At 45.8% G+C, this 26,102-nt stretch overlaps 1 long non-coding RNA gene across 1 annotated transcript in view; it reads left to right on the plus strand.

Annotated features, from left to right (window-relative positions):
• Positions 1-638: 638 nt before the first annotated feature.
• LOC109284207 (uncharacterized) overlaps positions 639-26,102 on the plus strand; it is a 38,529-nt gene continuing 13,065 nt past the window's right edge. Inside the window, exons 1-2 of the long non-coding RNA XR_009463492.1 lie at positions 639-708; positions 18,883-19,026. This is a non-coding gene — a long non-coding RNA (uncharacterized LOC109284207). The remainder of the gene's footprint in view (positions 709-18,882; positions 19,027-26,102) is intronic.

Below are 26,102 nucleotides of genomic sequence, written 5' to 3' on the forward strand. Positions count from 1 at the left end.
GGGAGGCAGTGGCATATCCTCTTCCTTGCCTAGAGGCCGGAAGCCCTAGACTCCATCAGGTTGAGTTAAGAGAACAGGCAGGGACTGGGATTATGGCTTCCTGAGCTCTTCTGAATAATCACAACAATTTGCTTCACATGTCAGGTAAAAGCATAGGTTAGGTCTTTTTTATCTACAATATACTCTCATCTGTACTACTAAGAAGAGAAGAAAGTCCTGAATAAATTTTATGGATAATGAGCTTAATGCTGATGGGTGAAACTGACTAATCACTATTTTACATCACATCTGAAAACTTGTTAGTAATATTCAGTGGTAGTTTACATCTCCTAAGCAGTTTGCTACTTCTCCACCATTTCAACTTTTAAAAGAAAAGGAAAGGCAAGTTCTGTTAGTCATGGTAGGTAGGTAGTTTATTAACAGCTTTAACTAAAACAGCACAGTAAAACTGACAAGAAGTGATACAATGTATGGGTACTGGTAAAAGCATACAATAAGATTATTCATTCAACCAATTTAAATTAGAACAAAGTTAATGCTCGGGTGGGATAGGCTTCACCTCTCCCCTGAAGGTAAGCATGTGTTGTCTTTCAGGTTGGCTGATTTCCTCCAGCGGGCTTTAAACTAGGTTCATTGGGGGAAGGGGAGGATGAGTACAGAGTGAGCCATGGAACACGGAACCAAGAGACACCCACAAGATCAGCCCAGGTATGTAGCAAAGATCCTATTAGACATCAGTTTAAGGGGGGACCAGGGACAGCCACCAGGGCAATTAGGTGTATATACACAAATGCCAGAAGCATGGGAAACAAGCAGGAGGATCTAGAGCTCTTGCTAGTGAGCAACAACTTTGACCTAGTAGGACTAACTGAAACCTGGTGGGACTCTTCTCATGACTGGGTGGTAGGAATAGAGAGCTATAGGTTGTATAAGAGAGATAGAGTAGGGAAAAAAGGTGGGGGAGTTGCTCTCTATGTCAAAGAACAGTACACATCTTCCCTAATCAAATTAGGGTCAGAGGGTGGTCAAGCAGAGACTCTGTGGGTTAGGATCCAAGGGGCTCGGGGAGAAAGGGATCTGGTGGGGGGGGTCTACTACAGGCCGCTGCACCAGGATGACAAGCTAGACCAGGACTTTTCCAAGCAGCTCAAAGAGGCTGTGAGGTCTAGAGATATGGTAGTCATGGGGGACCTTAACTACCCAGGCATATGCTGGGAGGAGCAGTCAGTTAGCTCTAAGCGCTCTCACAGGTTCTTAACCTGTATTCAGGACCTCCACCTAACAAAGGAGGTAAGGTGTTTCACCAGGGGCAACGCCTTGCTCGACTTGGTGTTGGCCACAGGGGATGACCTGGCGGGGGACCTGCGGATTCAAGGCAACTTAGGGGACAGCAATCACCAAATGATTAAATTCACTATCTAGTGAAGGGCGGGCATTGTACCCAGCAGGGCACGGGTGCTAAACTTTAAAAAAGCTGACTTTAATAGACTCAGGGGATTGATTAGCAGGATGCTAGGAGCTAAGAACTTAGATGCGTTGAGGGTCCAGGATGGGTGGACATTCCTCAAGAAAACCATTCTTTGGGCTCAGAGAGAGTCAATCCCATGGCAGAGGAAAGGGAGCAAGGGGGCCAGGAAGCCCCTTTGGCTAACCAGGGGCATCCAAGATACCTTAAGGGCAAAAAAAGGGGCATACAGGAAGTGGAAGCAGGGGGTAGCTAGCAAAGAGGAGTATACTTCTTTGGTCCTCACCTACAGGGAGTCATTCAGGAAGGCCAAGGCAGCTCTAGAACTCAGGCTAGAGTCAGGGATTAAGGACAATAAAAAGTCCTTCTTTAGGTACGTGGGGAGCAAAAAGAGGGTGCGGGGTAGCATAGGACCCGTACAGGACGGTCAGGGGGGCTTAGTGACGGATAGCAGGGACAAGGCAGAGCTCTTCAATGAGTTTTTTGCCTCCGTCTTCTTAAATTGGAATCTAGGCAAACCCTCAAGGTACATCACAGACACCAACAAAGGGAACATCAGCTGACTAATGGTCAGTGCCGACACAATAAAAAGACACTTGAAGGGACTGGACATATTCAAAACACCGTGACTGGAGGGACTCCACCCATGGGTATTGAAGGAATTAATGGGGGTCATAGCTGATCCACTGGCAAGGATATATGAGCGCTCATGGTGCTCAGGTCAGGTTCTGGAGGATTGGAAGAGGGCTAATGTCCTCCCAATCTTTAAGGGGAGGAAGGAGGACCCGGGGAACTATACACCAGTCAGCCTTACCTCTATCCCTGAGAAAATCCTAGAAAAAAATTATCAAGGAGCATATCTGTGGGAGCCCACTGGTTAATGTGATGCGGAGGGGTAACCAACATAGGTTTTTAACAGCCAGGTCCTGCCTGACTAACCTAGTTTCCTGTTACAACAAGGTCACCAATTGTTTAGATGCAGGAGTTGAGGTGGATGTTCTCTAACTGGACTTCAAGAAGGCCTTTGACAAGGTATCCCATACCATGCTTATAAATAAACTGAGGGGAGTTGCCTTGGATGATTACATGGTATACTGGGTAGCAAATTGGCTTAAGGGTCGCACTCAGAGGGTGGTAGAGGATGGGTTGGTGTCAATCTGGAAAGATGTGGGCAGTGGAGTCCCTCAAGGCTCAGTTCTGGGACTGGTGCTGTTCAACACCTTCATCAATGATCTGGATGAGAGGGTGGGAAGCATCCTGTCCAAAAATTATGGGGTACAGCTAACACCCTGGAGAGGAGGAACCAGATCCAGGCTGACCTAGACAGGCTGGGGAAGTGGGCAGAGAACAACAGGATGCAATTCAATAAGGACAAGTGCAAGGTGTTGCATCTAGGGAGGAAGAACGGCCATCATACCTATAGGCTGGGGGGCAACCTTCTCAGCTCCACTGAGCCAAAAAAAGATCTTGGAGTCACTGTTGACTCCAGGATGAACATGAGTTGCCAATGTGATGAAGCAGTTGGCAGAGCCAATTGCACCTTGTCATGCATCCGTAGGTGCTTCACAAACAGGTCCAGGGAAGTGATTTTCCCCCTCTATGCTGCACTGGTCAGACCGCAGCTAGAGTATTGTGTCTAGTTCTGTACGCCGCAGTTCAAGTGGGATGTGGACAACCTGGAGAGGGTCCAAAGAAGAGCCACTCGCCTGATTAGAGGCCTGCAGGGAAGGCCCTATGAGGAAAAGCTAAGGGACCTTAACCTCTTCAGCCTCTCCAAGAGAAGGCTGAGGGGGAACCTTGTGGCGGCGTACAAATTCATAAGGGGAGAGCAACATGAAGTAGGTGACAATCTGTTCACCAGGGCACCCCCTGGAATGACAAGGAAAAATGGCCATAAGCTACTAGAGAGAAGGTTTAGGCTGGACATTAGGAGAAAGTTCTTTATGGTCAGGGTTGCCAGAATCTGGAATGGGCTCCCAAGGGAGGTGGTGCTTGCCTCATCCTTGGGGGTCTTCAGGAAGAGACTAGACAGGCACCTGGCTGGGACCACATGACCCCAGGGTTGGTGACTCTTTTCTTGCCTGCCAGGGGCAGGGGTTCAGAGTAGGTGGCCCACTGAGGTCCCTCCGGACTCTATGAATCTATAATACGATGGTACAGAAATAGATTAAATTAAACACTATGCTGTAGTAATAGAATAAAAATAGGGACATTGGATTTGAGTTTGGCCCTTATTCTTGGTGCAAGTAATGCAAATACACCCAGGGCATATAGACAAATACACCCAGGGCTGTGAGTTATTAGAAAGGACACAGATTGTTTTTCCTCATTAACTCAGAGTTTAATATTTTCAGCTTAATGAGAGATCCATTTTCCTCTAATTTCATCAAAGAATAAATAAGACTATAAATACTGTTTAAAATGGTCTATTTCATTCTTCCTGCAAGAATATACCCTGTCAGTATGTGGGGTCTGGCATTACCTGCCCGTAATGACTGCACACCTCATTTGAGTGAATCTCAGTCTAGTAATAGCCTCTCATTTGTGGTTTTATACTTCAGATAGGTAGGTTTCTAGGCCAAAGGAGTGCTTTATTAATCTTAAAATAGAAGAAGTTTGAGAATATCTCACAGCCTGCATATCTTTCTATATGCTGGCATCTTTAATTCTTTATTTATGTCTTGTTTTAAAACAAGGGGAAATATTGGGTCAGTGACAGTCAGCACATTTCCCATGCCATTTAGAGAACAATATGAATGTTATTTAACCAGTCATGTAAGGGCTTGTTTGGAAGGGGAAAGGCTTCTAAAATACACTTAGATTTCATAGACATTAGGGCTGGAAGGGACCTCGGGAGATCATCAAGTCTACTTCTTTGTGTATCTGCTAGGGATAAAGGCTCAAATTTTTATCCAATAATTTAAAATTCTTAACTGAAGTGCTCCCATTAACCAGGCCTGTTTCAGATCACCTGAATTGGGTAGAAATAAAGGCCACCTTAAAAAGTTAAGTTTTTTTTTTATTTTTGAAGGAATCATAGGGTCAGCATCCTGTAGCTCTTCTCCATGCAATAAAATGTACACTACCTTAGATCTACAGACCTTTAGTGCTACCAGTACCACTCTTCTACCAGTCTTAATATAAAGATAAAACTCCAGCCATAGCTTGTTTTGCTTTAATGATTAAGTTTTCAATGTGTTTATTCCAGCGCAGGTTTTTATTAAAATAGTTTCCAAGGTATTTAAATTAGAATACCACCTCCAATTTCTTTTTCTGTAAAAGCCATACCTGTTTCTTCCTTTAATTTTTAAAACCTAGTACCTTGGATTTAGCAGTGTTCATGTCCAAACTATTTAAAACACAATACTGCTGAAAAGCATGTAGGAACCTTTGAAGACCTATCTGGGACTGTAACATTAATAGTGCATCATCTCCACAAAGTAAAAGAGCCATAAAATAATGCAGTAACATAGGTGTGTGGGACTGATTCCCTGTTAACACATGCTTTAGGTCATTCAGAAATAAATTAAAAAGTAATGAAGCAAGAAGACATCTTTGTTGTACCCCGTCATGGTCAGAAAACTACTAGATAAGGTACCACAGATCCCATAATGCAGCCGTATTTGAACAGTAAACAACAAGTTATTATAGGAGAGCTTTGTCCACTGATGTCGCTGCTCATTTCTTCCATAATTTTAATCAGTCTATAGAATCAAAAGCTCCCTTTAAATCAATGAAAGCTTTAGTTATTTTCCCTATTTGGATGCCAAATAGTGCAACATCAAGCAATGGTCCATGCAAGAATAACCTTCGCTAAAACCAGATTGCTCTTCTCCCAGAATGTTACTTTTAGAAATCTATGGCATGTAAGTGCAAGAGTAAGTGTCCCCCATGTATTTTGGTAAAAAAACACATAAGACTAATTGGATGGTATGATTGGATCTCTCAAATCACCATTTTTTAAAACTGGGACTGTTATACTTTCCCTAGTGTTCAGGATGCATGTGTTGTTAGTTGTGAGGAAATCCCTCAAAATCAGAACCAAGTATCATCGTTCATTGATGCCTTCTTGAATTTGCAGTATGGCTGAAACAACCCCCCACTTCCCCAACATGTGAACAGTATCATTAATCTCAGGGAGGGGTTAACTCTGTGAGTTTAGGAGTTACCACCATCTATTTTTTTCCCAATGAAGAAGAAATCAAGCTCACATGGCAGGCCCAGCTGTATGCTTAACATTTGCACAAATCACTAGGAATGACATCTCATTTTGAATTTTCATGTGGGAAGAGCTTTTTTGTGAATGGAACTTGGCAGATGTCACTACCTTTTCTCTGTCCCACCCACCCTGTTTGATATCTGTTTCACTGACAGGTAGGAAACTAAGCTTGTCCCAGGCATACTGTCAGGACATGATGCATAAGAGAGGGTGGAGGCTTTCAGAGCTGAAGAATGACAAGCTCTGCTGACACCAAAGGGCTCCTTGTTATGTAGCATACTGTAGCTATGGCTACTGATAAATATTTTGCACAAGGGCATCTGTGGCACTGGACAAAAAAAGTGCTTAAATTGTCATAGCAGGCCTCTGTGTGCATGTGTCTATGTACACATATACAACCAAAGTAGAATGAGAATATGCTTGAGAGAGAGGTTACAATTACAGATTCTGTGTAGCTGGGTACTAGGATTGAAAGTTTTATATCACGAAGCATGATTCTTTTAATGTTGTTATTTTTACCAAGCACACTAAAGATAATTATATCTAATAGAGATTAAGGCAGTCACATAACCTCTATGCCTGGTAGAAATTACACCTGCTTGCTTTTGCCAGCTACCCTGAGACCCTCAGACAGAAGGAGCTGCTAGATCATTATGATTTATTTCTTCTTCTCTCTTCCAGTCTGTCAGGGATGCTGATCAGGCAGACCAGCCTAAGCCAAGTACCACAGCAGCTATACCTGCAGCAAGCCCCAGCTTGTTCACCTGGTTCCTGACCCTGATTTTTGGTTTGTTTCTGGACTTTGACTTTGGATTTCCCTGTGGTTCTGTTTCCTGGCTCCTGGCTCTGGTTTGGCTCTGCTTTTTTGTGTCTAGCCACTTACTACCTCCTCTGCTGAGTCCAAGGTGCGGGGGCCAGAACAAATCAGTTCATGCGGGGACCTGCCACCGATCCTGTGCACCCTGGATGCAAAAAAGCTGCCGCTGCCATCAGCGGCAGCAGTGGTGGTGGTGGTGGTGTGTGGGGGGGAGCGGGTAGTGAGTGGCCAGACACAAAGCCGGTGGCGGTGGCAGTACAGAGTCACCATGGTCCCTCCTCCTGGCTCTGCAGGGCCCCCCAAAGCATAGGGCCTGGGGCAGTCACCCTGATTTGCTCCCTCAGGGACGGCCCTGGCTGCTGCTGGCCCCAGGCGGCAGCACCTGGCTCCTGTCAGCTGGCAGGCAGATTGGGGGCTCACTGGCACCCCTGGGAGGGCTGCAAGGGCTGTACCAGAGTCCTCCTGGCAGTGCGGGCCCCGAACCTGCCTACCAGGTGACAGGAGCCAGGTGCTGCTGCCTGGGGCCAGCAGCAGCAGTGATCTTCCTGGCACTGGATGCGGGCTGCGCCCAGTGCTGGTCTGTCATCTGGTAGGCAGATCAGGGGCCCCTAGCCCCGGGAGGGCTCTGGCACAGCCCCCACAGCCCTCCCCGAGGTGCAGGTGAGCCCCCGATCTGCCTGCCAGATGAGAGGAGCTGGGTGCTGCTGGCTGGGACTGGCACCGGGAAGATCGCTGCTGCCATCGGTCCCAGGTGGCAGCACCCAGCTCCTGTCATCCTGCGTGCAGATCAGGGCCCTCTGGCACCCTCAGTAGGGTTGCGGGGGCTATGCTGGAGTCCTCCCAGGGCTGTGTGCCCTCAATCTACGCACAGGATGACAGGAGCCTGGGGCCAGCAACAGCAGTGATCTTCCTGGTGCGCACAGCACTGATCTGTCACCTGGCAGGCAGATGGGGGGCCTGCACCCACGGTAGGACTCTGGCACAGCCCCTGCAGCATCCCAGGGTTGCAGGCAGGCCCCTGATCTGCCTGCCGGATGGCAGGTGCTGCCAGCTGGGACCGGCACTGAAGCCAATAAGCCTGGCTTCGAAACTCGAAACATTTTGAAACTTTCAAAACATTTTGAGTTCCCTTGTTTCATTTCGAAGCTGTTTCAAAGGGTTTTGTTTCATTTCAATTTTGCTGTTTCAAGCTTGAAACACATCAAAACAACTTCAAAATGAAACACTGGGCAACATTTCTTACAGCCCTACTGACTGGCTAAGCAGCAGCTCTCCAGAAAAGGACCAGGGAGTTACAGTGGACAATGAGCTGAATATGAGCCAACACTGTGCTCTTGTTGTGAAGAAAGCTGACAGCATACTGGGCTGCATTAGTGTTACTAGCAGATTAAGGAAAGTGATTATTCCCTTCTATTTGGCACTGGTGAAGCCCCGTCTGTTGTATTGTGTTCAGTTTTGGGTCCCATACTAGAGAAAGGAGGTGGACAAATTGAAGAGAGTCCAGTGGAGGGCAACAAAAATGGTTAGGGTGCTGGGACACATGACTTCTAAGGAGAGGCTGAAGGAACTGGGCTTATTTAGTCTAGAGAAGAGAAGACTGAGAGGGGATTTGATAGCAGCCTTCAACTACCTGAAGGGAGGTTCCTTAAGAGGCTGGAGATGGACTTCTCAATGGTGGCAGATGACAGAACAAGGAACAATGGTGTCAAGTTGCAGCAAGCGGGGGTTAGGTTATATATTAGGAAAAACTTTCTCACTAGAAGGGTGGTGAAGTACTGGGATGGGTGACCTAGAGAGGTGGTGGAATCTCCATCCTTGGAGGTTTTTAAGGTCCAGCTTGATAAAGCCCTCGCTGGAATGATCTAGTTGGGGATGGTCCTGCTTTGAGCAGGGAGTTGAACTAGATGACCTCCTGAGGTCCCTTCCAACCCTAATCTTCTATGATACTATGATTCTGTGAGTACTATATTAGCTGTCTGGCAGTGAGACATAGGGCTCCCTAGGCAAAGGTTCAGTAGCAGGAACAGAGGCGTATCCTTAGTATGACCCCATCTTATCCTCAATTGCTGACTCAGACTTAATTCTTCCTGGGTTAAAGTCCCCACCAAGTTTTACCCTAGATAAAATAGGTGAATGAGTATTTGGCCCTAATAAAAACAGAGTCAAGACTTCAGCCTGTCACACATCATATTGTTCTTTCTGGATTTTCTGGGCAAGTTTTTTCCTCTTCCACCACCCTCTGTCTCCTCTGACCTCAAGGGCATATTTTTAACAATGTATTGGGACAATGTATTAAAGAGGGCTCTTGGAAAATGGAGTTTGTGCTGGTGGACTCTGATAGCTTTGTCTGTGTTAACAAATGCAGCTCCTCCCTTCTGCACACTCCACTGCATCTTTTTTTTTTCTAGTGGTGAGCAGGGAACCACATACATCCGAAGTTTTGCTTTATCTCAGAAAGCATGGTAAATTTTTAACATGTTGTTGCTTCATTCCCAGGCAGGGGGAACACCTTAGTCAGACCACTTCCTAAGGTTATTCTTGATTATTCAGCATCAGTTTGCATGAGAAGATAGCAGGTGCTGATGTGGGACAGCAGGGGTGGCAGCACGTGCTTCTGTTTTTGTTTCTCCTTGTCTGTAGTAAAGTCAGTCTCTGAATTATCTATGATAGTATGGATTTAATTGTCTTTCCACTTCTTCAAGCATAGGTATGAGGATGATTTTGTGTCTTAAAACAGAAGGTTTGTGTTCTGGTAGTCTAGGATTTGTTCTCAGTACTGCTTCAGGCTCACTGTTCCACTCTCACTGAAATCAGTAGACAGATACCACTGACTTGAGTAGGCTTTGGATCAGGCTCTGAGTGCCTTAGTTGCCTCATCTATAAAATGGAAATGACTTCTATCAGATGGCAACAGGGGTGGATCCAGGGTGGATGCAGTAATAAAGTTGCACACCTCTTTGATTCTTGCTCCACCCAAACTTTGGGTGCAAACATAAGTGCAGCTCCCTGCTGTAAGGGAGAGGGCTTTGCAGGAAGCATTCTGAGTTACAATGATCCCCAGACCAAATAGAAATACACTGTTGGTTCCAGTGGGGAAGGGAATCTAGCTGCTGGGTGCCAGCCTGCAGCTGGTTTCCCCTCTCTCCCAGCCTGTTCTTGTTTTCAAAATGGGAGGGGGGAAGGGACCAAGAGGGAGCTCCTTTTAGGGGTTCCCCAGCCGGCACTGGAGGGTGGGATGGGTGAATTGGAGTCCTTCCCCCACCCTCAGGGGACCTCAATACACCCACCCCACCTTCCAGCAAGGGCTGAAAAAAACCCAGACTGAACTCCCTCCTCTCCCTTTCCCCCTCCTATTCTGAAAACAGTGACAGGCTGGCAGGAAGCACAGACAGAAGTTACAGAAGATACTCTGTTTTGAAATGTCTTCATCTGACTTCACATGCAATGGGGGTTCAGATTTTCATCCAGCTGGCCATTTTTGAAGCAGCCTGCAGCCATGCACGGTGTTTGGTCATGGCTATAAAGTGCTTTCTGTGGCCAGACTGGGTGAAAATTGTCTGCGCACAATATAAAACCAGCACTCTGGGAAGGGCAGCCACATTTCTTGTCAGGCAGTGCTAAGAGAGCATTGACGTCATGGGTCATTGTCATCTCCCTGATTCTTGTTAATCTGTCCCCACTCCATGGATGTTAACCACCCTCTTTCCTATTTAATGGTCTTGATGTTGCACTATTCAAACTACCCTTTTTTTTTTTGCAATTTTGCTGTCTGTAAGCCATTCCTGGTAATGTCTCTCTTCTATTCCATGGCCCTACAGAATGATTTAGCTGTAGCTAAAAACCTTAACTCAGGTGTGGTTATAGTAACTCAGGTGTACAAATGACTAACAGTGAAGTATTGGAGGCACAGGCAAGATGCTCAAGAGGGCTAGATTTTGTTTTACATATTTGAGTAAGAGATGTCCATGTAACTCTAATTACTACAGAACTAATGACACAATATCTTTCGATCTTTTGACTATTTTTTGCCTAGTTTGTTGTGTTTCTTTAAGCTATATATATGTAATCTAGCAAACTGGTACACATTCCAACCGTTATATCCAACAGTATAGTGCTAGCCCCTGGCATATTAATAAAGCATCTAGTTTCTCTTTAACTTAAGAACAATATGTATTATGGCATATGTGATGATGTGCCACACCATCTGCACCCCCTTTTTCAGAATCCCAGATCTGCCCATAGATAGCAGTATTGTGAGGCTAAACTCATGAGTGTTTTAAAAGCACCTTCCATACAGGAATCACAGGAATAGTACCACCTTCAGAGCCAATAATTTGGTCAGTGCAGTTTGCTGGCACCTCAGCCCACATCCTTATATTACCAAGGCCAGATTTTTTAAAGACGCTCATAAAATCTTATCTGAAATGGCCTGTGTCCAAGTTTCTGAATATGCTGATGGTCAGACAGGCTTTTAAAAATGCAAAAGCTTGGATTCATGTGCCCTTCAGTGTACTTTGACAAGTGCATGCAGTAGTCCAGTGACTGACAGCTCAGTTTGTGCAGCTAAACACAAGCAAATGCACAAAGCAAAGGGGTTCTGGTACCAATCATAGTTGTAAAGAATCGGCCAGCCCAGTTTCAGAGCTTGGATTGTAGCTCCTTGGCAAGCAGCCATTTGTGCAGTGGAATACAAAGAGCTGAATCATGAGGGAAGAGGAAAAATCACAAATGGGAAAATAAATATCTAGTGCCAAGTCCTGGAGTTCACTCCCAGCATGACACCTGGCACAGTCCATCTATGCTAGGCAGGGACAAAGAGGCTGTGGTGGCTACTATGTGCTTCCTGCTCTGCTGTTACTGCAGTTACATTGTCCAGCATGTGTTAAATTGAGGTCACGCTTGTGTACAACAGTTTAAAGGCAGGCAGTTCCTTGCCTTCGGTGCTTAGCAAATTCAGGAAGCCCTGAGTCTTGCTGAAGGCAAGCATTGTCTACAAGCAACTGCTAATACACCTTACCTTGCTGGCATCCACCAACAGCCACCTTTTCCCCAAGTGCAAAGACTGACATTATAGTAAAGAGACTTGCAAATGTGTACCTGAGAATGTCATTTGTTGAGAAGGACACAGAGAGGGACTTGAGCTGTATGGTTAGGCCTTGGGTTGCAACTTTCTAAAAGCCTGTGTTCTTATCTAGAGGGTTGTTTTGGCTCAGATGTGGCATGATCACGTCTCCTGAATGGGACCTGGAGATAAAGTGTGGTTTCTGACAGCAATTGAGATTCTAGCATGCTAATTACAGGGGCAGTCTGACGGTTTGTACCTCCTCAGAAGCAGGGATTTGCTGATTAGGAGAGGGGGCCATGAAGGCAGTTTAGTTGGTTCAGGCAGAAATGCCATCATGTCAGGGTGGGGAGGCTGGTGTTTTAATACTCCTCTGTCACTGCACTATCCTATCTATAGATTAAGCTGCTTCAGCATTTGGGAGCAAACATTCAGAGCTTTGCAGGCCCAGGTCTTCCCTCCACCGCTCCCCTTCCATCTGCCTCCACAGTGCACACAGCCCCTTCTTCCCATTCCTCCAGGAGGAGACGGGATACAGCATTAACAGAGGCCTGTGCTGGGAGAGTGAGTAGGAGGAGACATGAGTACAAAGAAGAGCTGTGCAGAGGCAAGTGTTTGGGAACTGAAGTTAAGCTGCTTTTTCAACAGCTCTGTGGGTGGCTGGGGTTTGCTCATTGAAGGGATAATACAAATAACAATATAAAGATCTGCCCCTCTCTAGCAGCAGGGGTCAGTGAGAGGGGCAAGGGACTTGTTTGCATTTGAACACAAAACAGAAGTAGGTTTAGGAAGACTTAAGGAGGAGAAGCGGGATTCTGCAGTCCTTGGCCAGTCAGTTCGGTGAGTGAGCCCCTGACTCAGAACTAATGAAAGTTGAGACAGAGGATGGGGGCTAGCCCTGCATACTTCAGGCAGACCAGGTACAGACATTACACTTTTATTAGCATAAGTGATTGGAAATCAGTCTCTATCTGTAACAGGCCGGAAGTCCAGCACATGTAGACTGTTTTAAAAATGGTGGACTGTCTAAGGTTTGTTCTCTCTCCCCCACCACTCCCGGAAGGGCAAATTTGTGTTCTGTTCACTATTGATCTAAACTGCACCACTTACAGAAAACACATAACTTGGATTGATTTCACTTCTGGCTTTTTTAATGTCTGTACCTAGCCTCAAATAGCTTATTCCGGGTTCACCAAGGAAAAAGAAAGATTCTTCAGTTGTTCATTTTCAGCTACTGCGCAGGAGCTGCAAGCACCAGCCCGAGCAAATGAAGCTTCTGGGTGTGTCCACCATGGAGCAAGTGAAACCACAGCCCATAGCACAGCATGCAACACAGCTCCTGCTTTGCATTTCAAGTGCTTTATATCCAAGGATCTCAGAGCACTCTACAAGGGTGGGCAAGGTGGGCAAGCATTACCTTCCTTTTACAACCCAGGAAGCTGAGGGGAAATCTACAGTGCAGTGCACAAGTGTGATTGCAACAAGTGTAGATGCAGCCCAGCCTACTTTAAACTCATCTCCCAGTAGCAAGCTAGTTGTAGCAGCACAGGCTTCAGCATGAGCTACACAAACCTGCCTGGGACCCAAGGTACATAGTGTGCAGTGGAAGACCCTGGTGCCACTGCTTAGTATGCTATTTGTATCTTCCTCCTGTAAAGCAAGCTCAGATACATCCCCTTTGGCTGCATTTATATCTTTGGATGGCTTTAAACACAGAAAGGTGACATGGCTTGTCAACATTTCTCAAGGGCAGCCCATGGAATAAGGCCCTGGCCAGTTCTCTAACCACTAGACATGCAGCCTCCCTTTGCCTATTGTCCAAAATGTTGGAAGGTCGCAATAACTCCAATACCATGGTGATGGGCACAGCAGAAAAACCTAGAGGTAAACAGAAGAAAGGAAAGTGGAATCATCTAAGTTGGTCCAAGGCAGAGCTAGGAGCAATGGGATGACATTTAACAAAGAAAATTTTGCCAACTTAGAAAGGAAAATGTCCTGATTATAAGCTTGATTAATGGTGGAATAGTCTCCCAGGAGAAGGGCGGAGTGGGGAAGCCCTGTTGTTTGAGTCATTTCAAAGTGGATATGAAAAAGCAGTGGAAACTGGACTGTCAGGAACACTCCTGCATTGGCGAATCCAAATAGGATTTTTTTCCACCTCCCAGTTTCTGCTACACGGAAATTAATTTATTTGTATTCACCATTATTTTATTGTATTGAAAAATAACCAGTTGGCAACCTGCATGCTTTGAAGCTTGGGTACAGATTACTTTAAGAATGTTTATTAACTCAGAGGGGCTGGGACTGGAATCAAGCAGCAGATTTTCCTTTGTCATTGTGTTTGGTTTGGAGAGGGAGGTGGAAGGGGGAGGTCGTGTTTTCTGTCCTGCTCAAATGTTCTTGTTAGTGATATTTTCTGCATCAGCTTTCAAACTCTCCAGGGAGATAAAGCAAGGAAAACCATTAATAACACGCGGATTACCCTCTCCTGACATATGAGATCACTGTTGTTCCATGTCCGGGTCAGCTAAGAAGCGTTTAATTGGCAGCAGAAAACTGAGATGAAATATGCCCCCCACCCTGCGTTTTGTAAACTCTGCATGCCCTCGCTAAGGCTGAATGTAATAAACAGGGCTGACCTTTGGGTATTTGCAGAGAGCACTGAGACAGAAGGGGAATTCTCAGGTGCTCAGTCTCCTATGAATGACCACACATGGGGTGTTGTTATAATTAAGTCTGTCTTGGGGCACTGGAAGCCCTAAAGGAACTTTAAGGCTGATCCTGCTTATACAAATGCTAGCTTGCATGAATCATTGGCTTTTATAGGAACCTGTTTAAACCTGGTTTATTATCCAGCTGTTTCCTGTGTGTGTAAAACATTGTGTTCCCTGCAAAATTTGTTGTAAGTTACTAGGTCTGAATGGTCATTCTCATCACCATAAAGATTCAAACAAAGAACCACATGTGTGTTTTGAGAAAGTCACCCAAAAAAGATAATCAGCAACAGCTAAATAATTTCCAGAAAGAGGTCAGGTGTCAAATGTGATTTATGGAAGCCCTGGGTGTAACTAGGTAGCAAAACTGCCTTACTGCTTTCACATGCTGCCAGTTGCCAACTTAATCTTGTTTGTTGGTGTCTGTTGTTTTTTGTACTTGCCTCTAAAAATAACCACCACGTCGTCTCCTCAGGGAACCCTAGAATCAGTTACCGCAGCTAGAAGACGACTGTAATTAATGTGCTAAAACTGGATACAAAGGGCATCTTGGTTTCTTCTGCCGGCAAGAAAAAAGGAAAGGCTGTTTCTGGAGATCTGTGAGCCAATGTTAGTATTTGTTTGGGCGACAGTTTCACACGCAGGTCCCAGCAGATAGCGACAGCCGCTGCTCCCAGAGTTTGACTGCCAACTAAGGAGTGTTGCGTTTTAGAGACCCAGGGCTCTTTAGGGGCCTCTGCCCATGTACATGTGGCTCTGCGTGTGTGGGAATGTTTTTGTGATCGTTTTGTGCGCTAGGTGCGGGAACACAAGAAGCACATATCTATGCACAAGAGCTGTACTTGTGGGAGTGGACACAGGCAGCACATCAAACGGAGCTGTTTGTTGTCAGTACTAGTTAGTGTGAGTAAACTCCACTTTTCAGCAAGGGAATTGTTTATGAACTGATCCTAGTCTTCCATGGACATATCCTTTTTCCATGAGCAGTTGCCAAACGCTTAACTGTCCCTTTTCAGGATGCATGTTGTTTGCAGGCCTTTAGCTGAAATCCTTTGCTATGTGTTATTTCTGCCGTGTAGTTTATCATGGAAGTTCTTTGGCATAGATTTTTTTTACACAGCTCGGGCGCGGCCAGACTAGCATGCACATATGTTTCCCCAGGGACAAATAGCAGCGGCACATAGTTGTGCCACTGCTACTTATCCCTAGGGAATGCCCACGCATGCATGCTCTGGCATGTGGCAAGTTGCCCCACGTGCGGTAGGGGAAGCTGGGGCCAACACCTGGACTGGTCCCAAGAGCCTTATCTGGGGTCCAGGAGGCCTTCCAGGGTCCCAGCAACAGTGATCCGGCAGCAGGGAGCCTGATCAGCAGCTGGAACATGGCTCTGGCCGGCCAAGCTTCAAATCTGGGCAGTGCACACTGCTGCCACATGCACCACCCCACTTTTTTCTAGAGTGGGGTTTTTTGACATCAGAATCTCCTGGTGTCTACAAATTAGCATGTGTGGCATGTGCAGTGTTTGGCGCTGCAGACCCATCTGCAGCACTGCATACCACACATGTGCACTCATCTGGATGTGCCTCTCATGTCCGTGTTCCGGGGTGTTTTCTTTGGTATGGACAGGCAATGATTCAGTTAGGTAATGATAAGTTCTAGAATTCAGAAAGCTTCTGAGATTCACCAACATTTACGTGAACACCCAGCAGTCATTCACAAAGAGTATCACCCATAACAATCTGCATCACACACAAAACTATTCATATATCGATTTCATTTACTATGTAACTAGCCCCAGAATGAAGTATACAATTACTACTTTTGTTGTAGATAGAGCAGTTCCTTAAGGTGAGCCTTCCTTTCAGAATCTCTCCAGTGCAATTACAAGTTATGGCCCAGCGCCCCTGCCCATTAGTCGGGAGCCAGTTCAAGAACAAGGTTAATATATAACTCAAAATCCAGTCATTACTCCAGAGTTACTATTGAGCTGGTGTTGGTGCTAGAAGATGCTGCAGATAGTGGGCTGTGCTACAGATGATTAGTCAGTGAAGGAAGTGAATTATTTATCACTGAAGAATCATGACCGGGACAAGGGAGGGAGGAAGAGATGAAAGTTTCTAACATTAGATCTTCAGAAATCATATTGTATGCACCAACCTATTCCCATAGACTCAACCTGCATCCAGTTGCCCTGCATTTACAAAGAGGGTCTCTTTAGAACCCCTTTGATGTGTGGGCCAGATATGTCATGCTGAGGCTGAATAGTCTCCACCTGAGGAATGAATGGATTTAGTGCTGCTCTCCATCAGCACAAAGTTTGCAATATATATGGTCTGATATAATTAACTGTTAATTCAAAGCTCATGCTACTTGGGATCGAGATACTTGCCCGTAAGAACTGGAACCAGGGCAGCTTATTTGAGCTGGACCACATTCAGCCTTCAGGCAGTAACAACTTTTGCTTACTACCAATCAAGAATTTCCTTTTGTGTTTTAATTCTGCTTTTCCCTTCCTGGTGTTCATCCCTCAAGGAGCAGTATGACTTCACCTGCCTTGTGGGTGTTTTTGATGTCTTGACCACTTCTTGATAGAAATAGTCCTGCATCATACATGATGCATCAAATTACAGATGTGGTAGAGGTAAAGTTTCCTTCCCACATAAATGTTCAGTCCTCTTAATACTTGCCTCACTCATAGCTTAGAGCAAGTGATGTGCAAACACATCAGAGAGATCTGGCCTGCGTCAAACTCCACTAAAATGTAGATATCTAGTACTGTACAGATAGGGCTGACATGACAGGAATCTCACAATGTCATTTTTGAAGAGCCGCACAGAAGGAATGTGTTCTGACTTCGGGCTTGAAAGAGAAGAGATTGTTCTGAGTTGAAGAGCTGGCATGTATATATTGTTTGGATAGGTCAAACTTCCTTACACTGAATGAGGATTTGAGTATTCTCACATACCCATGACTAATGGGAGAAGTCTCCAACTTTTGATTTGACAAGGTACTGGGAGCCCACAACCTCCTTTTCTCTTCAATACGAGGTTGAACCCATCAAGTACCTTGCAGGGTTGGACTCTGAGTAATTTATTTTCTAGGAAAAACCTTGGTATCATCACTGAGGGTGAGAACAAAAGACTTGAAAATTAATAATATGAGTAAGACTATATGTTTTCCAAGCATTTTCCGGAGAGGCTGGAACCATCTAGAAGGAATAGGGCTGTTCTGAAGATTTGTTTTCCATTGGGACACTCTTGGAACATGCTTAGACTGCAATCTTTTATAGTACTGGTCTGTTAATACCTGGGACACATAGGTAAGGAGCAGAACACTTGGTGTAAAAAGCAGTTTTCGGAGACCTGGCTGGTTTCTGTATATAGTGAGATGCTACCCCCACCCCTTTCAGCTCCTTTACAATCAGCTCATCCCCCCTAGCAACCAGGGCCTTCACTGTAATTGTTGACTTCAGGGCTGACGTAAAGCCAAGTAGGTGTTGGCAGCTGGAATGCAGCCCTTTGGCAGAAACTCAAATGCAGCTCAAAGTCAGCGAAGAACCCCCCCAAGCTCGGTCACACTGCTATGCTGGGCTCCTGAGCTTTGCTGAGATCATGGATTTGGGGACATTTCAAGAGACAAAGATTAACTTGAGATTTTTTTCTCCCGTCCATGGGTTTAACAATCTCAGTCATTGCAGCTGTCATTGTTGAAAAGTAGAGATTGCTGTCAGGTGTGGTACTTGGCGTGCCACACAAGATGGGATAATACATTGCAGCCAGAGTAGTCAGGGCATAGAGTAAGGCACATTAGCCTTTTCAGTGCAAACTCTTAAGACTCAAAAAGGGACACACACCATTTAGCTGTAGGATAAGAAGGGGAAGGTCTGGTTTTCCTTGCAGATACACTGGTTTTACGCTGGGTGTAAACCCATCACTCCTAATTGACATTTGCCTAGCTGAGAGCAGTATCACTTGCTTTTCCTCAAGGCTTCAGGAGAGACAATTTGAAAAGAAAATCTGTAATGCCTCTCCTCCCACCTGACTGTAGCCCAAATCTGGTCTGTGTGGCCATTCTCAACATACCATACCCATACCTGATTAACAAATGTAAAGTGCTAATCTGCACAGACTAACATACAGCCAAAAACAAATTTGCAAAGCATGGGTGTTCTGCTTAGAAGAATCCTCTGGTTTTCTGAAGACCTCGAACTGGCTGTCCAAGCCTTGTGAAGAATGCATATTCCTTAGAAAGTCACCTGGCAAGTGCACACAACAAGGCATTGGTAGAGCTGAAAGCCTCTGGAATTGCATAAATGTTAAACTGGATATTGTAATTTGTTCATATAGGTCCTGCTCCAAGGCCTATCAAAATCAATGAACATCTCTGAGCTTTGGATCAGGCCTATACCTTGCAAGAAAAATTAATTGTCCCTCAAATATTTGCAGTTCTGCATGCAATAGGTCATACACACCCTGTCTGGCACAGTGTGTATGTCCTATGTAGTTCAGTGATATCCTCAGGAATTGGGTGCTGTCTTCTCTTTCTGAACCTTTTCCTGAAGATGAGTAAGTACATTTGACACTGATTTTTATTTCTATTTCACAGATTAGGTGAGAGCGTGGTGAATGTTGCCCTTTGTTGACAGGACACTGTGTGCACAATGAAAATCCCAAGTGATGAGCTTGGGTTTTTTTGACATTGCTCCAGAAACAAAGCAACTTTTGCATGCAACTTCCATCTGCAGATCTGGTGAGTCATGTGTCAAGGCTCTCTGAACTTGACTCCTGTTCAGGAAAGGAAGCTGACAGACTGTTTCTCACTATTTACTGCTGCTTACAGTTTGTAGTCACAGAAGTGGGCATTTCACTTCCAGTTAGCAGCCATGTATACCATACATTTTTCTACTCTGAGGATTTCTACCCCATGCTCTCACTCATCCCATAAATATGCCTGGTTCCCCCTAAATTTGCTCAGCTCTCCTCACAGCCAGCTTCTTTACTTCCTTACTTTGGGGACTGGGTCCCAAACTGCTTTGCCCTTCACTCAGATGGAGAATTACTCCTCCCATTAAAGTCTGGGTAATCAGCTGGAGTTCAAGGAGTGAAATCCTGCACCCCCAAGACAATGATGTGTATCTACAGTGCATCCCACCAGTAGCTGCTGCTCCACTGTGCAGCAAAACAATACTTCAGATCTTGGGGCCTATACATATCCTAGGCTTCTCCCTCAAACTTACTTTACACACTGGACCCAAGCAGGCAAGCACAAAGTCATCACCTCTGCAAGCAAGAGTGACCTACAAACCCTGTGTGACTATGTAGCAGCCTCTAGGCTCAGTGCTTTATGAGGCTTAAATGTTACCACTGCAAGCCAGCTGGATTTCACCCTCACTTATCAAAGGATCAGATGCTCTTGAGTCAACTTCCTCTGAGGAAAGGGTTCAGAGGTGCTGAAGTGCACCCCTACCTTGGGGGCCTTTAAGAGAAGGCTGGATAGGCATCTGACTCAGGTCATCTGACCCCAGCACTCTTTCTTGCCTAGGCAGAGGGTCGGACTGGATACTCTATTGAGGTCCCTTATGTCCCTAGCATCTATGAATCTATGAGGTCCTTGTCTGTGAGAACTGCTGGATCATCACCTGTGAAAAACGAGACTGCTTAAAGTTCATTTACACAGCACAGTGCAATGCTGAAAAGAGATGCGCAGGCTAGTTCTGAATGAGTTAGCTCTGCTACCAGAAGCCAAGCAGCCACATTAGTGTGGGAGAAGCTCCACCATAATGCTTTGGTACCTCACCAAGGTTGAGCATCTCTCCGTGACCCTGCACTGTACCCTGTTTTTCATAGTCATAGATTCATAGATGTTAGGGGCTGGAAGGGACCTCGTGAGATCTTCAGGTCCTGCCCCCTTGCACTAGGCAAGGAAGACTGCTAAGGCCAGCTGATACATTGATGATTGTTGATATGCCTTCGGCTATGTGCCTAAAATGGAGTAAAGCACTTGACTTCCTAAAGGTCACACAAGACTTCCTCAGGGTCACACAAGAAGCTTAGGGCAGGACTGGGCTAAGAACATGAGTACGTTGACTCTTGGATTAACCACGGGGGCAGCCTTCCCTTTGCTGAAGTAGTACTATTTAAAACACCAAATAACAATATAGAAGAAAACACTGTTCCTGTAAAGCATGAAGAAAACTAGAGGCCAAAGTTCTTTACCCACAGGACAGATCGGGACAGGCAGCAACAGTGTGAACTTTGCCATGGTGTTCCAACCCTGAACTGAAAGTGCTATACCAAGGGGAGTTCAGTCCGTTCTGCTTCCTGATTTCCCCACTGAGACTACCAGTAAAGGAAGGAAAGCATTCCCTTACAGTGTCCACATTTCAAATATTGCAGTACTGAGTAACCGAAAACAATAAAGAGAAGTGAAAGTGACTTGACTAATTTTCATTTTCCAAGCTTAGAGAAATGCAACCAAGAAGAAGGCCCCTAGGAAGAGATTGTACACTGGCCTTCCTTCTGTTGTAAGGCAAGCTGACCTGACATTTGTATCTATTTCTTCATTTACAGCACACAGACCTATATTATCAAATCTCTAACATTTACCTCCTTAACACTTATTTAGGGACCTAAATCACAGCAAACTGATCTGTAGAAGTAGGGAGCTGCCACGCTTCCCAGTGAAGTCAGTAGATACTACTGAATATCACATCACTCATTGAAATATTGGTTATGAACTGAAGTTAAGCGGCCAAGTTTGACAATTTGCCCAGCTTATTTAAAGTGATACCTTCTCTTTAAATACTAAAATCTCTGGACATCTTCCTAAACAGAACTGAAGGTAGCCACATGAACCATTATTCTGTAGGTCTTTTAGGCTAGGGACAGAAATATAAATCGGTATCAGTGATTGGAAACAGATTCAAATCTGTAACACAACAGAAGTTCAGACAATGTTATTTGGGTAAATGTGTGGTATCTTTTATTAGATCAACTAAGCAGTTGGAAAAGTTGTTCGCTGCAAGCTTTCAGCACAAACATCCTTCTTCAGGCATAGGGAGAGTCTGGTGGTGTTTTGTGTGCTGTCCAGGTGGGCATGGAAGCCAATATGCAAAATGCAGGTTTGTGAAAATGCAAATGCATGGCAATAAGGATCAGAGGGAATAGCAGACAATAGGTATGAGACAGGTGGGTGGGGCAGGGAGGGGAAAGGGGGAATGTTGATCTGGTGATAGACTGTAGGTAGTAAAATGCAGACAGGTTACCTGGGGTTATCAGATGTCAGGCAGGTTGTAATGTGTCATAAATCCAATGTCTATATTTAATACATGATTTTGGACCATAATTCTGCAGGTCTTTTAGGTTAGGGACAGAAATTACATAAATATTGGTATCAGTGATTGGAAACCATTGGAAATCATGATACTGGGAATATGGTAGCCCTAGATAAGTCTCACGTTTTTCTTTTCTAACCAAGGTTATTAAACCTACAAGAGATGGGAAAATTTTGCAGAGCCAGAACATTGGCTTCCCTGCTACAGTTCTCTTTTCTGTGTTGAAGTGCAGTTGTAAATGTCACAACCCAAAGATGTGATTTTTGTTTTGTGTGTGCTTTGGCACTGCTAAATTATTTTCCCTCCAGATTTGCAGCTTTCTTTGCCGTGTGCATTTCTTCTTTGCATCTGAGAAATGCTCGTTGCAAAGAGTTCCCGCCATTTGTATTAGAATTCGAGCCCCATTATTGGCTTGTATTAAATTATGCACACGTGGCAGCTAGTGATTGGCTTGCTAGCCGTATAAGAGGCTTGAGTGGTTTCCGCCCAAGTTGGAGAGAAAGAGAGAGAGAGAACTCCGAGGAGAACCCCGCAAGGGAGGACTCCATGAACACCAGGAGGAGGAGTCTTCACCCTGTGTGAAGATCTCTAAGCGCTGCGGATCCTATTGGACCCAACGCATTTCTTAATAGGCAACAGGGGTCTGATCAGCCTCTGGCCTCTCCCCATCGCCGATTGATTCCTAGACGTACCCCTCCCTGCGCGCAAAAAAGACGGATCCACGGAGCCTCGACAACTCCGTAGGAGAGACCGAGCTTGTCGTAGTCCTCAAACGAGGATTTAAGCGGAGCTGTGCCTGGAAACTGTCCAGCCTACACCGCGACCATCTTTGGTGTAAGTAAACAATCTTAAATCAACCACTACGCGTCCATGACTAATTCTAGCTCGCCGCCTGTTTTCTCCAACCCCGCGTGCCCGGGCTGCTGGCCACAGCCCGCGTGCACAAAAGGGCCCCGGATCGCTCCTGGCCCGCACAGTAAAATTGATGCCTTTTTATTTCATGAGGCAAACATCTCTTCCCGCCTTGAATGCATGTGTATGTGTGGGGGATGTTCATATTTGTTTTGAACTCTGATATCAGTGTCATTAGTTTTTCTGTTGCTAAGACAACTACAAGGGATTATAAAACAGAACAGCCTAGAGTCTTACTATGTCAATTAATGTAACCAGACATATTTCCTCAAATAAGAACCATATGTTACAGATAACATCTTTTGTTTGTTGCTTGTGGTTTCCTTGATGGCAAACTACTGTGCTATAATCCTTTATTATCCAAGCAGTTTATGAAATAGTAATAAATAAAAACATGAAATACTAAGAAATGCTCATGTGGGTTCAGGCTCATCCTGAGCAAAGACCTCCTGACAGATTCTCCTGTGTGCTTGGGTGAGAAGCAGAAGGAATCAAGGGAAAGGGATACTGTCCATGCATGGCCCACACTGCCCTCTATACATGTTTCACTTCCAATACTACAAGAGACACCTGTGAGAGCCATGGGTGTCTGGTGCCTCTTGAGTCAGGGAGGGCACGTGCCGCCCCGACACCAGTCAGCGACCGGGGGGTCTTCCAGCAACCAATCCTGCTGGCCAGTGGTGGGGGGAGGGCCTGGTGGCCGATCCCGTTGGCTGCAGGGCGCCAATCTCTCTCACCGTAAAAGCAGCCGCACCATTTCTGGAGCTCCGTGGCCACTTCCAGAAGCAATGCAACCGCTTTTGCTGGTGGCCCCGCTCCCTGGCCAGCACTCACAAGGGAGGCATTGGTGCTCCCACCTGCCCCCCCTGCCCGCTGGCTATACAAGGAGAGCGGCCTGACAGGGGATGCTCCGGCGCTCTCAGGGGGTGTGCCTGCACCCCTTATGTGTAGCCCCTGGTGAGAGCCATATACTTCCTGGCTGTGGGCACTAGGCAAAGATTTGGGAAAATTTTTCAGAAGTGTCTCAATAATGTAGGAGCCTAAGACTAGGGACAGATATTCAAAAATGTCCAAGTCTGAATTGATTCAATCTTTGCAGGTTAGTCTAACCTGCAGAGATTGAGCTGATTTGCAAGAGGACAGACATCCACTTTTCATTCTGGAAATGCAGGCACATGCCTGCATTGCCTCAGATCAGAAGCCTGGGGTTGCTAAAGCAGCCCTCCCTTCCCTTCTGCAGGGAACCTGAGCTGAGAAGGGGAGGGCATGGCCAGGCCCTGGCAGGTCTGAGTATGACTGAGTAAGAGTTTAAACCTCCACGTTCGTCTGCAGGGTTTGAGGGTTGGGGAAGAGGGAGCGTGGCCAGATGGGGGCATGGCCAGACCCCTGTGGCAGAGGAGGAGGAGGGGGGGAGTGCCTTGCCCACTGCAGTGGCTCCCTGACAGCCGGGAGCTACCCTGGGCAGCAGGGGCAGGGCCCTCCCCAGTGGCTGCAGCTTAGTGACAGCTGCTTCCCATGCCCAGGTGGGACCAGGCTGGACAGTGCAACACAGAGCCCCTCTCCCAACCCTGTGGCAGTGGCAGTGGAGGCAGGAGAAGGAGGGGGAAGAATCCCCCTCTGGGGCTGGGCAGCACTGCACAGAGCCCCCCTCCCCACCCCGCAGAGGTGGAGGGGAGAGGAGGGGGACTACTTCACCCCAGCTACGGTCCCGTGGTGGGGGGAGAATCAATCCCCTCCCTGCCCCCTTAGTCTTAATGGGGCCATGCCAGGATGGCTGTGATCCCTGCCAGTGGGACAGGGAAGGGAGGTGGGAAATAAACCCCCTCTGTGCTTGCATTCCCTGGGGCACCCTGATAGAGGTTGCTGTGCCTTCCCCTCCCCTTGCTGCTTCAGCAGTGGGGGTGTGGTCAGACACCATCCCAGCATGACCCCCATTAAGGCAAAGGCGGCAGAGAGGGTGTTAATTCCTCCCTCCATCACTTCTGCCACAGCTGGGGTCTGCCAAACCCAGCGTTGCTTCTGTCTCCACTGCTCACCCACAAACATGCAGACCCCGCTGTGCTGTGGGATGGGGAGGGGAAAGAGGGAAGAATTAACCCCCTCCCTGTCCACTTTGCCTTAACAGGGCCATGCCTAGACATATCTGGCCATACCCCAACCCCTGCTTGGGCTAGAGAGCAGAGGGATGGAGCCAGCCAAGCGGAGAGAACATCCCAACTCAGGGCTGCAGAGGATGCTGGGGGACTCTGGTTTAACTTAAACCAGGAAGGGGTCTGGGACAGAAATTTCATAAACCGGTTTGACCCAAATCAGTTAAGTCTGATACTACATTCAACCAGGTTTATCTCAAACCAGTTTCAGCCATTTTGAAACTGGTTTATGTGCACTGAACTTTTGTTCTGTTACAGGTTTAAACTAGTTTCTGATCACTTAAACCAGTTTATGTGTAACTTCTCTCCCTAACCTAAGTGTGATTTCTGGGAGACACTTGTAGAAGCCTAATTCTCAGCTAATTCTCAAGACCTTGGTTCTGAATCATGTTTGAAAATGGGACCACATTTGTGATGCTAATGAGATAAAGTAATTTGAAAAAGATGAGCCTTAGGATCCTAACTCACTTTTGAATATATTACCCTTTGTCCAAACACAAAAGTTGAGCTGATTATATTAAATTAATGTAGATACATCAGTGCAAAACCCTTTTGTAAAGCTACTGGTCTAAGTCAGGGCCTTATATTGATTTAGCTGATACTGATCCCTTGCCAAGTTAAGCCAATCAGCACATTTTAGGAGTGTCCATGTGAGGGGGCTTCACCAATCTAACTAGACTGGTTTCTAGATACTGTGTGTAGCCAGTTCTCTGTCTCAGCTTGCTTGGCTGGGTCTTGGATATAGTGTCGGAGGGGAGAAAAATGTTTTATTTTTTTAAAAGGTTTATAAAACTTTAAGGGCAAGACAAGAAATCTAAAAGCATTTGTAGTGTCTGAACTACTTTCAACTCAGTTTTTGACCTGAATAATTTTCAAGCTGACATTTTTTCCTTAAAGCAGCAGTCAGTCAAAATGCCCTGGGTTTTTTTGGTATTGCAGTGCAACAGTTAATGGGCAATGATTAACTGTTGATCAATATTGTCTTGAAGATGTAGCTCTCCTGGGCATTTTAGACTTCATCAGAGTGAGGCCAAACACACAGGTTTTCATTCTCAGCATTTTACCCTGGGTCAGATGAGTATATCTTGACCTTCCTACTTGTAAACGTAATTGGTTACACTTAAATACCTCCAGACTAGAAGACGGAGATGTCTACATGAACCACATTCCACCCACTAATAAAGCCTAGCTCAGGTTTCACCCAGTAGTATTAATATCTGCACAAGAGATGACCAGTTAAAATGCTGCACAGCTGAGATGACAGTCTATAGTGCAGGCACGTCCTTTGTGGAAAAGCAGGATGCTCAGGGTTAGAATGGGTTGAATTATTCCTTCAAGTTACCTGACAAGCTTAAACCTTTTTCTGCTCTCTAGTTCCTGCTCCTTTCCTTTTCCTGCAAATGTATTTGTCATTCACAAGTGCTCAGCAA

The sequence above is a fragment of the Alligator mississippiensis genome, chromosome 7 (assembly GCF_030867095.1).
Source record: "Alligator mississippiensis isolate rAllMis1 chromosome 7, rAllMis1, whole genome shotgun sequence".
NCBI classification, from domain to species: domain Eukaryota; kingdom Metazoa; phylum Chordata; order Crocodylia; family Alligatoridae; genus Alligator; species Alligator mississippiensis.